The sequence below is a fragment of the Callorhinchus milii genome, unplaced genomic scaffold (genome assembly GCF_018977255.1).
Source record: "Callorhinchus milii isolate IMCB2004 unplaced genomic scaffold, IMCB_Cmil_1.0 Scaffold26, whole genome shotgun sequence".
In the NCBI taxonomy this organism is placed as follows: Eukaryota; Metazoa; Chordata; class Chondrichthyes; order Chimaeriformes; family Callorhinchidae; genus Callorhinchus; species Callorhinchus milii.
This window is the reverse complement of record NW_024704767.1, coordinates 2211308-2227339: the sequence shown is the minus strand read 5'-3', so window position 1 is coordinate 2227339 and position 16032 is coordinate 2211308. Positions and strand designations below refer to the sequence as shown.

Here is a 16032-nt window from a genome sequence, read left to right as displayed (position 1 = left end):
TGCAGGACCTTGCAGTGTGCCAATTGGCTGCCACGTATACCTACAAGTCTAGACAACTCCACTTTACAGTAAAATCGACGTTGACAATGTGATCCAGCACTGCATTAAATTCAAGGATGACGATGATTGTGTTATAACTTGGCTGAAGGCAGACAGATGATCCCTGTATTTGCATTTACTTTTTAACTTTCGTAAAAAAAACTCTCTTTTGTTCTTCGGTTCATACTGTGTGGAATTGGCTGCCGGGTTCCGCCCACAAAATATACAGTCAATCAATCCACTTTGCAGTATATTCTGTGAAGCGCTTTGAGATGCCTCAATCACCTGACAAAAAGCTGTATCAAATGCCAGGATTATTATTATTATAAACCCCCGCCCCCACACCCAACCAACAATTCCACTGCAAAAGGCTCAGTAAAACCTGTATTTGTCTGTAACACAGATCACTCACAAATCATGCTGTGTCTCAAACTCCTGGACTGGGTGTTGTCTAAACAGAGGCCTGGCAAAAATGCTGCGAGTTTCGAGAAGGCCGGTCTTTATTTGTTAGTCCACGGAAGCAGTCACGTGCTTTTTGCCACAACTGAAAAAACAAATCTGCATTCCAACCTCTGCGCACGTGGGGAGGATTTTGGGACTCTGCTGTGAAAGAAAAACAGTAGTTTTGTTGTTCAGCGCTATAGTGGCTTGAACACACACCTGCAGAGAGGGCAAGTACTGCCTGGAGAGACACTCCATTTAATTCATTATTGATCGCATAGAAACAATACTTAAAATCGGGTTGTGTTTTAAACGCAGGCTAGTCTGAAGGCTGGTTGTTCTGGGAGTTTAGAACCAGGTTGGAAGCCTGAACCTCAACAGAAAATGCTGGGAAATCCACAGCAGGTCAGTCAGCATCTGAAAGCCAAGTTAGTACTTTGTAGATTAACCTGCCACCCAATGGAGGATCGGACTGGAATGGAAACATCAACCTAAGGTACTTTGTTCTGCACAGAAACAGCACAGGACTCTGACACTCCAAAGAATGTGCTTGCCCAGGCTAAAGGGTTAAAGTCGTCAGTCGAGCTCCCCATTGCAAATTTATCCTAACGTGAGCCGAACTTCTTAAAACTCATTTACATTTGCCATGTCCCGAGAGGAGAGCAAAGAACGCCATTTTCCCTCTGTTTTGAGCATGGCGGCTGTTGTTTTCCCTGAAAAGGTGCTGGAGTAATGAAACCTGACCAGTGACAAATCCTTTCCAATGGAAACCTAGTCACATGTCAGGGGAGGGAGTGTTGTGTTGTCTGATCTTCGAGCTGGCTTCCTACCCCCAGGAATTGGCTGGCACTGGTTTGGCAACAACAGCAATAACAAATTGCATTCGTATAGCACCTTTCACATCAAGAGGACATCCCAAGGCATTGGACAGTCAGGGATCCGCAGTGGCAAGCGCGGTCTCAAGTTGGCAGGATGTCTTATCCGCTCCTGCTTTACAGGGCAGCGAGCAGCCAGAACTATAAATTCCTGAGAGCCACATGGATTCAATGCCATACAGATGCTGGGAAACCGTAAATGCTGTTATGGAAATCAGAGTCAGCGGGTAGGAATGCCGGAATTTTGTTGTACGGGCAATAATAATGATAATAATAATAATCTCTGCATTATGTGCATTGTGCTCTGTGCTCAGCACACTCTGCACGAAGGGTGGATGGAATCATCAAAATGAACTCGTTGCTCTCTGCAAGCACAGACATACCTGCAGTTTACTGACACCACCACCTGTTACCTGCAGCAGGAAAAGCTCACTCTGATTCACCCGTGGGTGGCTTTTGGTTGCGAAACGAGACGAAACCAGAGTCAAGGGGGTTTCTGATTTCATCACACATTTCTTCCTTCCCCGGGGACATCCAAATGTACGTCCTCACCCCTGATTCATCATCCACCCCACCCCCCCACACTTCCAGTAACTTCATCAATCCCACGTCAGCGCAGGACTCCAGCTCTGTGCAACCTGACCCACTCCACACAAATTACACAAGCAGACCACCATTCGCTCGTAATCCAAACGCCCTCATTCTGGCTGCGCTTTCCCTCACGGAGAGTGTAACTAGGACCAAAAGCAATTAGCCAAGATTCAGCTTGGATGATGAGTCATCTTCAATGGAGATGGAGCGGGGGGGGGGAGGGGGGGGGGAGAAAGGTGGGATGGGGGGGGGGTTTGAAAGGAAATCTAGTATTTGACCTACTCTTAAACCAGAATGGTAGACTACTCCCATACTGTTTTAAATTTCACCTTCTTTGTATCCTTTCACATTTCAGAGTAACTTGCAGTACCACTTGTAACACAGTGGGACATAGGCAGGTATATTGGAAGCATAATAATACGAATAATAATCCTTGCATTTGATATAGCACCTTGTATAGCATGAAGTGAATTGACTACATTTTGTGGGCGAAACATGGCAGCCAATTGCACACTGCAGTGTCCCACAAACAGTCGTGGATTGAAATTAACAATTATTTTTTGAAGGAATTATTACCCCCGGAAAAGTGATCTGTCAATCGACTAACAACTTCTCACAGACACCATTAATCTGCTAGATAAACAGAGGCGTGTGGAGTAAGGAAACCTGCCCAACATTTCACTGCCTGGAATTGCCAGGATGAGCTTAAATCGGCACATCTCAACAACAACAATAAGATTGCATTTATAGAGCACCTTTCACGTCAGGAGGACGTCCCAAGGCGCTGGACAGTTGGGGGACACTGAGGGACACCGCACGAGACAGTGCAGGGGCCGGAGGAAAAAACGTTAGTGGAAACAAAATGAAGATGGCGGGAGAGGTAGGACCTAAACCATTCAAGGACAGGGCCTTGAAGGTTGAGGTGGGAGGACAAGCGGTGGAGGAGAATAGAGTGGTCGACCGTATCGAATGCGGCCGATAGGTCGAGGAGGACGAGGAGGCAGAGGGAGCCCTGGTCGCAGATGGTCAAGATGTCATCAGTGACCTTGCCGGGGCGGTTTCCGTGCTATGGGCAGCACGGAAACCAGAATGGAGGGGTTCAAAAAGTGAATGGGTGGAGAGGAAAGAGCGCAGCTGGGAGGCGACGACTCTTTCGAGAACCTTGGACAGGAAGGGGAGGTTGGCGATGGGCCGGTAGCTCGATAGCTGCGATGCATCAAGGGAGGGTTTTTTCAGTGTGGGAGTGATGGTGGCAGTTTTGAGGGGAATGGGAACAGAGCCAGAGGAGAGGGACAGGTTAATGGTGTCTGTGAGAAGTGGGGCAAGGAGGTGGAGCTGGGAGATAAGGAGTGGAGTGGGGATTGGGGTCCAGGGAGCAGGTGGTGGGTTTCAAGGACATGATGAGGTCGGTGACAGAGGGTGGGGAAATGGGTTCGAAGGTGTGCACGGGAGGATGGGTAGGAGTCGGAGTGTGGGAAGGAAGGGGTGGGGGGTGGGTGGAAGTTGAAGGGGCAGTGACCGTGGAGCGGATTCCCTTGACTTTGGATTCAAGGAAATCCAGCATCTCCTCGCAGTGAAGGTTGGAGGAGATGACCTGCGCGGGGTGGCGGGGGGGAATGGAGGAGTCGGGACGTGGTAGAGAACAGAAGCCTGGGGTTGTTCTTCATCTCCAGGATTATCCTGGAGTAGAAGGACGACTTGGCCGAGGCTACAGTGGAGCGGTAGGTTTTGAGGAGGTCCAGCCAGATTTGCCGGTGGACCGTAAGGCCAGATTTGAGGCAGGTTCGTTCAGCGGCCCGCACCTGGCTCTTCAGTGAGCAGAGGTGGGTGGTGAACCAGGGGGAGGAGCGAGAGTAAGAGACAGTACAGGAGGTGATGGGGGCAAGAATGTCAAGTGTGGAGGAGAGGGTGTTGTGGAGGAGGGTGAGAGTAGAAGAGTGGTCAGTGAGGGATGAAGGCCAGAGGGAGAGGAGTTCAGAGGACTCCATGGCAGCGGTTAGGGATTGTGGGTGTAACTTCTTCCAGGGGCAGTAGAAGATGGTGGTGGGTCTGGTGGAGGTAGGGAGGGGGGTGGAGTGGTGAAGGAGATGAAGTGGTGATCGGAGACGGCCTTATTGGTAATGGTGACATCCGAGACACTGAGGCCCCGGGTGATCACCAAATCGAGTGGGTGGCCGTGAACGTGAGTGGCGGAATTGATGTGGAGGGAGAGGTTGAGCGAGGAGACGAGGGAGGAGAAGTCCGAGGAGGTGGAGCAGGAGGGGGTGAAGTGCAGGTTGAAGTCGCCCAGGATGATGAGGCGATCACAGCAGAGGCAGAGAGATCTTAGGAGGGTAGAATGGCAGAGATGAAGGTGGGAGAGGTTTTAGGGGGCCGTAGAGGAGGAGGATTTTGAGTGGGAGATGGGAGGGGTGGGAGAGGGTGAGGTGCTCAAAAGAGGGGAAAGAGCCAGAGGAGTAGGGGGCTAGGGCAAGTGGTGTCCTTGAGATAAGGGCTACACCATCGCCACGGCGGTTGGGGCGAGGGATGTGGTGGGAGGTGTAGCCGGGTGGCGTGGCCTCCGTGAGGGCGAAGGTGTCGCTTGGGGTGAGCCAGGTTTCAGTTAAGGCCATGATGTCAACGCTCTCATCAAGGATGAGATCGTTGATGACCAGGGCCTTATTACAGAGGGAGAGGACGTTCTGTAGTACGATGTGGAGGGAGCGGTTGACAGAAGGGTGTGAGGGATCCCAGGGAATAGGGATAGGCCAGGGCAGTGGGATTGAAAGTGTCACTTGCTCTGTTTAAACTGTACAGCACACTGGGGATGAATCATTAACTGAGAAAACAAACACACTGCAGCTGACTCTGAAGTCATTCCCTTGTTGTTCTCTCTGATAAAGGCAAGACTTTCTTTTCCAACACCCTCCCCCACTAAGCGAGCCTTCCCTTCCGAGTTTCCCTATTGAGCTTTGTATTCTTCAGCATTATCAGCCCGTTATTTACTGGAGTCACTGAATACCCACAGTCAGTGTGGAAAGCGCTGCACAAATGCCAGAGGTTTCATTCTGAGCAACAGCAGAACTTAAAAATACGGGAGCATCTTTCTAGGGTTGACACCATTTGCAACGTTAAAAGGAGCCCTTAACTGAAACGTAAAGGCAGTGCTGGGGGAATACTGCATTATGTCCTTCAGACATAAGGGGTTGTTAGCCCGAGGCCCTGTCTGCCTATTTAGGTGGAAGTTAATGATCCCAAGGAGCTATGCAAAAAGATCTTCCTGGATGGGGCCAATAATATTACAATAATAATAATAACTTTAAACGGGGAAAATAAAGTCCGCTGCCTTGGTAGTTCACCCACTTCTGCTATGACCTTTCCATAGCACTCAGCTTAGGTTTTGGAATTCAAAAGTTCTCCGAGGGTTCTCAAAAGTTTGAAACAAGAAACTCGCACACATAAAAGCAGCGAGTTTGGCCACGGAGCAGCTTTTATTTATGTTGTCTGGGCAAGACATACCAGACTGCGGAATTTTACAAGATGCTCGTTTACTGAACGCAGTCATTATCCTCACCCCATGGGGGCTTCTGCTAAATACACACAGTATTAACCTCTAATGGATACACATATCTTGCAGATGGAGAAAGGATATTATAACAAAAACTCTGCACTTATTTGTCAGATTTGATATTGTTGCACTAAACAAAAACAACAAATGACATTTATAAAGAATTACATTTATATAGCGCCTTTCGCAACTCTGATGCATAACATTTGTCATCTTAAGAGTGATAATAATATTGATCTTTGCATTTGAGGTTGCACCTTATCACAACACTTGGAAATGGTTTACTTTGCTGCGCTCAAAAAGGCGAGGCTTCCTCACCAAATACCGACAGACCAGCTGTCAGAAAAGATTGAACGAGAAGGTTTGTTGAGCACACAAGGCTTTTTCAAGTGTATTCGGCTTTGGTCGATCGAACGGCCAGCCAGCATTGTTCAATTAACGATCTTAGTGGCCCTTTCCATCGTCTGACCAGACGAGCTTCCCATGTTTACCATGCTCCTCCTTGCTGTGGAGAATCAAGCCAACCTTTCTGGGAACCAAAGCAACAGGGCTGGAGGAAGTTGCTTTGATTTATGGCTTTGGTTTTCCTCCTCGTAGAATAAAACATCACTTAATGATGATTATTATCCAAGTTGGAGACCGTCCATCTTTTGCAGGCTGTTGCTTGATATGGTATCTGTTGGACTTGGGATAATTTTCCAAATGCATTATTACCAGCCAGAGCAACGCATCATTTTGATACAATAAATGTATTTGCAACAGATTTGCCCACAAAACATAGTCAATTCACTTTAGAGTATATTCTCTGAAGCGCTTTGAGACGCCTCGAAGACATGATAAGGTGCTAATATCAAATGCAAGGATTATTATTATTATTCTTCAAAACACAAACTATAGGGAGTAACAATTGTGTATAAAGTACATTTTCTGCAACACAAATGTTCCTGAGCATAGTGCAATGGACAGGTTGTATTTAAAAAAACATTAGCTTTTTCAATTCCTGGAAAGGCGGAGTGTGGGAGGAGGGGAAGAGGGGGTGGGAAGAGTCAGGTTAAGTCACACTCAAATGTGTCCCTCTATTCAAGGCAGTGAACTGAATGAACTTTCCCACAGAATGCAGTTGTGTGCGCCATCAGATGGGAGTTCAGCTGTTACACACACAGGTCTGCAACAGTTAACAGGAGAAGGTGATCGTGTGTGTTTTTTATTGAAAGGACTGGAACATATCAGATGAAACAAAAAAAAAGCAAACAGCAATCTGGACCAACACGGGAAGAAAACCAAAGACTCGAAGCTTCCCTTGTTAAAAAATAGTGCATCTTTCACATCTAAACATTGAACTTTCTTCATAAGACTAAAAGATCCAGTTGTCAACAGAGATCAACCCCAGTTAATTTCCACCAGAAACTACAAGCAAACCTTTTGGATGACTAAATTATACAGGTGGAGGGAGGGGGTCAGGGGGTAAGAAGTGGGCACCTTACACCATTGAAGCTTTGTGCTCCACATGGTGGCAAACATATTTGTACATTAAATAAACAGTTTGTGGCAATTGGACAATATCGGCAATGAAATGCTTCTCTACATATTTTCAAGCGTCAGAACGAACACGCGGGATTTGTTTTTAAATCAACGGCTTCAACTTGCTTGATGAACAGCCAACAGCTGAAATGATGTCGAAATGACAACAATTACAATTTAAATAATAGTAATAATAATCCTTGCATTTGGTATAGCGCCTTACAAGTCGGAAGGATGTCTCAAAGCACTTCACAGTATATACTGTAAAGTGAACGTGACAGCCGATTTACGCACAGCAATGTTCCACAAGCAGGCACGAATTGAATGAGAAAATTTTATCCGGGGGATTGTTGGCCAGGACACCGAGAAAAACTGCTTTCTCTTTTAAAATAGCGCCACGGGATCTTTAATGTCCAACAAGGCAGCTAGCTCACCACATCAGAGTGTCAGCTTAGACTATGTGAGTGTCAAATGCTGACACAGCTGAAAATGATATGGGCGCGTGGGGAGGGGGTTGAAGACAAAGTTGAACTAAAGGGCCGTGAAATAGGTAAGCATGACTTGATCAACAACGGTCATCAAAAATTTGTGCTTCCATTTGTGTTACTCTGAATCTTCATTGGATACACCTACAGTTACATTGCACTTATTGATGAAACTGATAATTGGAACAACATTTTTTCTAGGCATTCAATGTGTTTTTTTTTTAAAAAAACTGCTGCTCTTAACAGGAAAAACATGCGATGGAAAAAAAAAGGTTGGATTCTGCATTTATTTGGGAAAGGGCTGGGACGGGAAAGGACATAGGCTGCGGAGTTCTGAATAATGTGCAGGTTGTGGAGGGAAGAGTTGGGAAGTCCAGCAAGGAGTGAGTTAGCAAAGTCAAGCCTGGACGTGATGAATGCATGGATGAGGGTCTCGACTGCCTGATGGGGGAGGTAGTGGCAGAGGCTGGCAATGTGGGGTTTAAAATATATTTGAGGAATCTGCTTTTACTTAATTAATTACTTAATTGACTATCCGTTTCAGCCATACAGAGGAGATAACCATGTGAGAGGCTCTGGGTCACACGGTAAAGGTTTTGATTCTTATATCCCGGTTAGTTTGTGATCAAGGTGAGGTGAAGCACAGTTACACAAGCTGCTTTTCAGGTTGGTTCAGAACCTCCTCCCCCCTGCCCCCATAACATTAACAACTTAAACTACAAATAAAGTTCTGCGTTCTGTACATCTTTCAGAAGACGAGGTGGCAGGACTGCGGGGAATGTCTGAAGTTGATCTGCCGCCAAAGAATTGATAATCAGGAGCTATTTCAGAGGGTTCCACAGAGCGACACAGATCCATCACCAACAAAGGGAGAGTGGGGTGGGGGGAGTGATATAAGGATAAAGAATGAGATCTGACACACAGGAAGAGGAAGAGAGATAACCCAGCCACTCAGGGAATTCATGTCTTAAAGGGATAATGGTCCTGGGCAGTTATGGCAACTTGCAGATTGTTGGTCAGAGTCGTACAAAAGAGGAACCAGGGTTTAAAGAGCTCACCTGTGAAATTAAACATCTAACTCTCTTCCCCCCCACCTTCCTCCTTTACTCTATTTCACTACGTGAACCAAGGAAGGACCTATAGACACTGGTGGGTGTGAGGGTAAGTGGCCTGTCACACACACAGTAGTGCGATCCTGCTGCCTACATATTTTTCAAAGCAGCCTTTAACAAGCTGTTAATTATAGAGAGGACACTCAATACGTTGTTGCTTAAGACCAGTGTCCAAGCGAAAGAAGAACTAGACCTTTCACGTCTGCAAGCACAACAGAACCTGAGCGTTGCACTGATCTAATTTCATGACTGCTGTGTGCAGATGGCTGACAGTCACCAGCACTACTCTAATATCAAGTTGTTATATTTGAACTGAGACCTTCCATATCAGTACGCCAGGCCAGACTATCTGGAGTCATGTGAAATATTTTGGGAGTAGTATATTTAAATTGGGTCCAAAGGTTACTATATTTTAGCCGGCCCAACTTTGATTCACTTGATAAAACAAAGGGGATAGCCTAACAGTCTGTATATTCCAACAACCCGGGAAATGCCTCCTGCAAAACAAAACAAAAATGTTCAATGTAACTATCATGGGCAGAGAGCTATGAATTTGATCGGAGCCCAAAGAATTTTTTTTTTTTAAATTACATCCAAAAATCTGTTCTGTCACAATCAGTAGTGCAATCGAGTCCCAGGCCAGATGGGAAACTCAATAGGCATCATCTAGAAGTGGCTGATTTTAACAGCTAATTGAGTAATTAATTCAAAGCTGTGTCTTCATCGCACGTCAAGGCCGCTCTACAAGGCGAGAGAGAGAGAGAGCGAGAGAGACCCAGACGTTCTGTGGAATTCGGGCTGGGCTTCACAAAGTGGACGGCAACACTGGAATAACCGGGGGTGCGTTAATTGATGCGCGCCCTCCTGTTTCCGACTCACAAACCTCAACCTTCGTCTTTTACCGTTTGCCGACTTTCTCAGAAAGACCCGCAGCGAGCAGCAGTGAAACAAAGGGCATCGCTGGGCCCACCCCCACCCCCGCAGGCGGAAAGCAAGGGGGAATGGGGAAAAATGGGGAGGGGGGAGAGGGGGGGGTGGGTCACATCGGGGGAAATGCGTCTTAACATCTTAAAACAATCCAAGCAGAGGTGGTGCAATGAGTTGATGCTGCTCCTCACTTCCACATGGCAATTATCCTTTGTCTTGTCTTTGCTGTTAGTGGGCAGTAGCAGAGTCAGATTAGGTACATTTCTTCACAGCAAGAGAGGCAATAAATGGCCAGGCCAACTAGCCTGGGTCTAGCTCACATTCCCTCCAAACACCTGAATAAGTTCAAGGATGCCTGGCTTTGACGGGTCACCTACTAAATCTGAAGGCTGGGAATGCTTTTGACATCAATGCTGCGGTTATATAGCAGGAAGCCAAGCGGGAAATAAATGAATAATCCTTGCAATTGATGTGGCGCCTCTCATATCGGGAAAATATCTCAAGGCGCTTCACAGGATTGTACTGTAAAGTGGAGTGCCTTGTGTATTTTGTTGGGTAATGGTAGTTAACACACAGCAATCTCCCACAAACAGCCATGAAGTGAATGTCGGATTTTATTCGATGATTTGCTACCAATACCCAGAGTACAGGAAGCTGTCTCCTCCGCATGGCTTTCAATCTCGCCAGGGGAAAAACAACAGCAACCTTGTTAACGGTCTGCGCACGTGACCGGAGGCAGGTGTCTGTTTTAGTAACTATTGTTAAATGCCAGTCACGTAACTGGCAAAAAATACTGCAATTGGGCTTCACTGTCAGCCAAACCCAAATTGGCACAAGTGGCAGCGATACAGAAGGTGGCAGACTTCAATCCTCCTCCCCTCCCCCCACAGCAAGCTCAGCACCACCAGGGAGAGCTGCCCACATGAGCATCAGGTACTCAGACTCTGAGTTACAAAGCTCACTGAAATGAGCCATACAGCCCAACCAGTCCGTGGCTGGGGTCTATGCTCCACACAAGCCTCTAATACCCCTCCTAATGCCCCACTCATATACCTTTTTTTGCTTCTTTCACAATTTGTGACAGTGAGGAGCAGCTTTCTCACACTTGACTTCCTTGTTCCCACACAAACTTGGTGATGTTGATCTCCTTCCTATCCAGCATGGGCTTAATCAGGAACTCACAGGGAGAGGTGGACAGACCCTACATCAGTATTATAAAGCTTTGTTGCTGTGGCACACAGCCTTTCAAGAAAGAGATGCATTTAACTGTGTTAAATTATTATCCACTCTCCTGATAATAATTCCTCAAGAAAAGAAAAACAATAATAATTTGGTCACTCAATCCACGACTGTTTGTGGGACGCTGCTGTGCGCAATTGGCTTCCACGTTTCGCCCACAAATATACAGTCAATTCACTTTATAGTATATTCTGTGAATCGCTTTGGGACGACTCGAAGACGTGAAAAGCGCTACATCAAATGCAATTATTATTATAATATTGTTATTAAAATTAGATGATGATTGAACAGGCACGTTGTAAGTTGGGGTATTACTGTACGTACCTTAAAAAACACATACACTTCTCATTAGCATTCCTATGTACAATAGATCCCAATGCACTGGGTAAGATATTTTCAGTGCAGCGCAGCATTGAGCAGCGTCTCTGAACTCGGATGTGAGTTTCAACACCAGACAGAATGTTTAAATAGGGACGCGCCAGCGACACAATTAAAGATTCCAATGCGATGTTCTCAGTACGAGGGAAAAGGGGATTTTTCTGGTGCCGTGTGAAGCTAAATTGTTAGTCGATATCAATCTCACTGTAAACTAGATTTATCTGGAGGACGACAGTAAGTGACATAACCCGCATATTTTCAGAGCTCATGCATGTCTCCCCATTTCTGAGCAGTTACACAGATCCAGGAAGGCGCTTTTTTAAAGAAAATGATATATAAACATCACAATCACACACATGGTTCCCTGCTGGCTTGAGTCACATCTGGGAAATTCATGCACCTTGTGTAAATTGTTTACTGTAAATGATAGAAATCCATTAAAGCACCTAGTCTCTCTTGCTGTGATCAGTTTCTCATTATATGACTGACTACCGCTGTGAGAGTAAATTCTTGGGTCCAGAACATAACTTTACATTCAGCTTATCGACAAAAAGTTGCACCAAGTTTCAAAGAGCCTGCAGCTGGGATCACAGGTACAGGTTTTGTTCCCAAATCTGTCCTTATTACTGAAAACAGGTCTTATTTATGGGTATATTTTCACCAAAAACAAATTGGCAACAGGTCCCAGTAGCTGACAACCTTTATCTGCCCCCCCACCAACCCTTTTCCCTGGATTAAGATTTAAAACACTAAATAAGGTTTTGTTTGTTTGCAAGTTACAATTCCCGAAGTGCCCTCGCATCACGCACAGAGCAAACCAGTCACTACACGACAGTCAAGAGCATTTAGCCATCCATGTCAAGTTTATGAAACACAGGAAGGAAAAGGATAATGTGATGTTATTTTAATTGAAAGCAGTCTTTGGGAGCAGGTTACCGTGCAACTCCGCCAAGAAAACTAATTACCAGAATCCAATACAAAAAAAAGTTTGCTTCTCGCTCGTGAAATCAGCTTACCTTGTAATCCTGGCCACAAAGACTTCCGATAGCTTTCCTCCTGTAGACTCCACTGATTTGCTCTCGGGAACTAAGAATCTTTTGCTCCGAACTTGGGTCGAGGTGAATGTGTATGTGAGGGATCCCTACCTTTGAACGGTAACATTTAGGTTTGGAAGGATAACTGGAGAGCGGCTGACAAGGGCCTTCGAGAGAGTGACTCCTCTGAAAGACGGGTCGTTTCTTCTGCGTATTTACAAACTCCCTCCCTAGCTCTCCATTGACGGTGACCTGGCATTCCGAATGCCCGTACGAAGGTAAACATGCTGACGTGCTCCTGATTAACTTGACGGGATTGTGGCAAGTGGGTCCAGCATTCCCGGGGTACAGCTTGGCCTCCGGACACAACTCGGGAAGCCTGGGCCGTTCTTTGGTCTCTCTCCCCGGGCCTGGAGCTCGTGGCTGGTTGAAATACAGAACCAGACACGAATGTCGACGCGCCTTCTCCTGCTTGTCCGCCGCTGAGCTTGTCCCGCGCTGGTGCCCCTCGTGATGAAGTGGCCGGATGTCTCGAACCTCCCCGGGGGGGTGAGCGGGGCTGGACAGCCGCAGCCCGTTGACCGCAGTGGCCACGAAGCAGGGGCTGGCATCCCTGCCCCTGGGGGCCTCGGGCTCTTCGCCTGCCCCGGGCTCCTGGGCCGAGGCGGGGAAGCGGTTGGCTGGCGGGTTGGCCCCGCAGACGGGGTCCGGGCTGGTGGGGGTGGCCGGTGGTGTGCTACACGGGCTGTGGGGGAAGATGACCAGCGAGGTGCAGCGCCTCAGCGTGACCTTGGGTTTGCCGAGGGCGGGCGAGTCTCTGGGAATGGCCGGAGCCACACGGTCCTGCGGGTCCTGGTCAAGCGAGATGCTGCTGCTGCTACTGTGGCATGAGCTATCCTCGCTGCCGCTGCCCGCGCCGGTGCCCGCACCCGCGCCCGCCCGGCGAGACTGCAGCAGGATCTGCAGGGACGAGCTCTTGAGCCGCCGCTGCTCCTGGCCGTTGACCTGCGGTATAAAGAGCGACGAGCTCCGCCTCAGGCCGCAAGGGTCCCTCGGCAACGACGGGGTGACGGGCGCCTGCGCTGTCACTCGGGCCCCATCCTCTGCCGAGTTCACGGGGACGGTTTTTACGGTCATACGAATGTTGCTCTCCAAACCCTCCCCGGTCGTCTCCGACAGTGGGTCAGTGTTGCTGCGCCTGGTCGCGAAATGTAGTCGCAATCGACGAGCCATTTGTCTCTCTCTTTCTCTCTCTCTCGCTTTTAAAAAATATATACAATCGTTTTCGCTAAAAAAAAAGCAGGCGAAACGTGGTCCTGAGGTGGAATGGGTCTGAACTGAACTGGTAAAAAAAAAACTCACATGTTGCAGGGAGAGCTGAAGGCAATAATAAGCAGCTTCGGGGACTCTAGGATACAGTCGCCATCAGTTGCTGCAGATAAATAGAAGTAGCCGAAGTGATAACCAGCATTCCGATCATTACTGGACGAAAAGCTATTCGGCTGCAGAGTCAGAAGTGCCCACCGTCCCAGCAGCGAAAACCACGAGTGCAGGAATACCTCCCAAAAGTCCGAGGCACCATCAATATCTAGAACTGTTAAGAAATCGAGGCACGCTCCCTTTCGAGAGCAGTGAAATTTCAACAACCTTTATGAGGAGCTCAGCTGCTGTGCACTGTTTGAGTTCCAGCCAGTCTTGCTTCAATTAAACTTCTTTGATTTGCATGAAAGACTGAATCTAACCCAAAAACAACAATCTTCCTTCATTTCAGTTTCGTATACATTACTTCTCGCCTCACCGGGCAGGCTAAGTAAGTATGCGGCAGCACTCTACGTATTAAAAGCCTCTATCGGTTCTCCAACATCATATTTTTACCCCACAGTATTGAGTTACAGGAAGTTTAGAGGAAAGACATCTCGCACACTTCGGTATCAAAGGGTTTCCAACTAATACCCATGATATGAAATTTCTGGGATGAGGAAAATGCGCAGGAAGCTACCGCCAGTTATTCCAAGAGAGAACAGCTATATCGCATTTACAAATAAACGCGAATCCACCGGCTCTTTGATGGAACAAGGAGAGTCGAGAATCGATTCGTCATGGATCCTTAACTTTTTGAACTCGCTTTTGTTTTTTTTTTAAAAAAAAAACATTCAGTGCGTACGTAGAAAAAAAAAAAATCAGGAAAAATCGTTGTGCACTGAAATCCAGCCACTTAAGAGCAGCTTGTAAAGAAAAAAAATTAAAACAAAAACAAAACTATTATTAGTCTCCCACTGGACTGAAACACTAGATAGGACTTTTCAAGCCTGTTCAGTGTGGCTGACTGTGGAAAACCCTTTCTCCGCGTACACACACAGAAATGCCACATCCTCTGACATTTGAAACTCACAGTCTGTGCCAAGGGAGCTACATTCTTTTCTTCCCGAAGCTTCCCCCCCCACTCTCTATTCCCCCCGCCCCCAACTATCAGCTGCAGAGATTCAATAGTAATTTTTTTAAAAAATGCAAAGCAAGTTTCCCCCACCCACCACCAACGTATAGTTTACTGCACACAATTGCCCAACGACAACTTGTATCTATATTGCGTCTCTAACACAGGGAATCTCTGAAGCTTTTCAGAGACACGAATGATTTCCGTTCACAAACGTCAGAAAAGAGATTTGAACAACAAACCTCGTCATAATACCTTTCCCGCGCCCCCCCACCACCCCCCAAAAAAGACACCATTCAACAATCAACCACTACAATGCAGAAAACTGTCATTCAACTCAGCAAAAGCCATCAGGTACAATGTGTGGCATTTTCTCTGCAAAGCCACAGCAAGTGTTTGGATACTGTATAATGGGGCGTCTCAGTGTCCTGAGGGTTTGGAAGTGGATAGGCTACACAATGGAAAAATGTGCTGGTTTTAATCAAAATCTATAAGAACCACATCGATTTAACTCTTGTGTTTCTAACAGATGCCTTTTATAGAAATATTTCTTCCGCGGAGTCGAAGGGGAAAAGTTATTCTGAACTGGAAATAAAAATTAAAAAGGCCCTTTGAGCATTTCACTTTGCATTCCTGATAAAACAAAAACAACAAAAAAGGGGCCAACCTGACTGAAGAACTTTTCACAAACTACACAGGTACTGACTTTGTGTGGAATAAATGCTCGATTTACATTTTTATAGCAAAAAAAAAACTTTCATATGCACCTGGAAAGAACAATGTTCCTTTTATAGGGAAGAAAATCCACATTATGCATTTCGAGTCCAGAATTTTTCCTAAAGAGAGTTCCAGCCAACATCGCCAGCAAGAATTCATAACAGACCAGCTCTATTTTCCCAATCATTTTGCTGACCACGAGTGTTCACACTTACGCCAATATCTATGTTCTGACTTACTATTGCGGGTGGAGGAATAATTGGTTACGCTTCATAGGTAATACAGAAATAATTGATGTGCCCACTCCAATTCTCTCACCTCTCCTCAAGACAAGAGGTAAGATTCAGTGCGGTTCCAACACACAAGTTGTCCAGGTTTCACTTCAACACTGTGTGTAACTTGGCTGATGTGCCCGCTTAACAAGAAATCCCTGCACCTATAATAAAATGCTTGGTGATGTCCATTTATATCAGAATAGCCATTCTTTACGTGATCAAATACTAATCCTTGCATTGTGTCGGGAGGACGTCTCAAAGCGCGACGCAATAAATCTGTTCATTTACAAACGCACAGTCACTGTACTCCTGTAGTGACTGCGCATTTGTAAATGATATGATCCGGAGATTATTAGACCACGTAGGGAATGAGTCAATCGCAATAACCGAATCCACTCGTCACCCATACACAGGCAT

General features: G+C 46.6%; 1 protein-coding gene across 2 annotated transcripts in view; it reads right to left on the bottom strand.

The window, feature by feature from the left end:
• Positions 1 to 16032, bottom strand: part of nedd4a (NEDD4 E3 ubiquitin protein ligase a) — a 53336-nt gene that overhangs the window by 22595 nt on the left and 14709 nt on the right. The window contains exon 1 of one of the 2 annotated variants that reach the window (XM_042344061.1): positions 12172 to 12611. The exons of the other annotated variant lie outside the window; for it this stretch is intronic. The gene's annotated coding sequence lies outside the window, so the exon portion shown is untranslated. Of the gene's footprint in view, positions 1 to 12171; positions 12612 to 16032 lie in introns of those variants that run through there. 2 annotated transcript variants of the gene reach the window in all.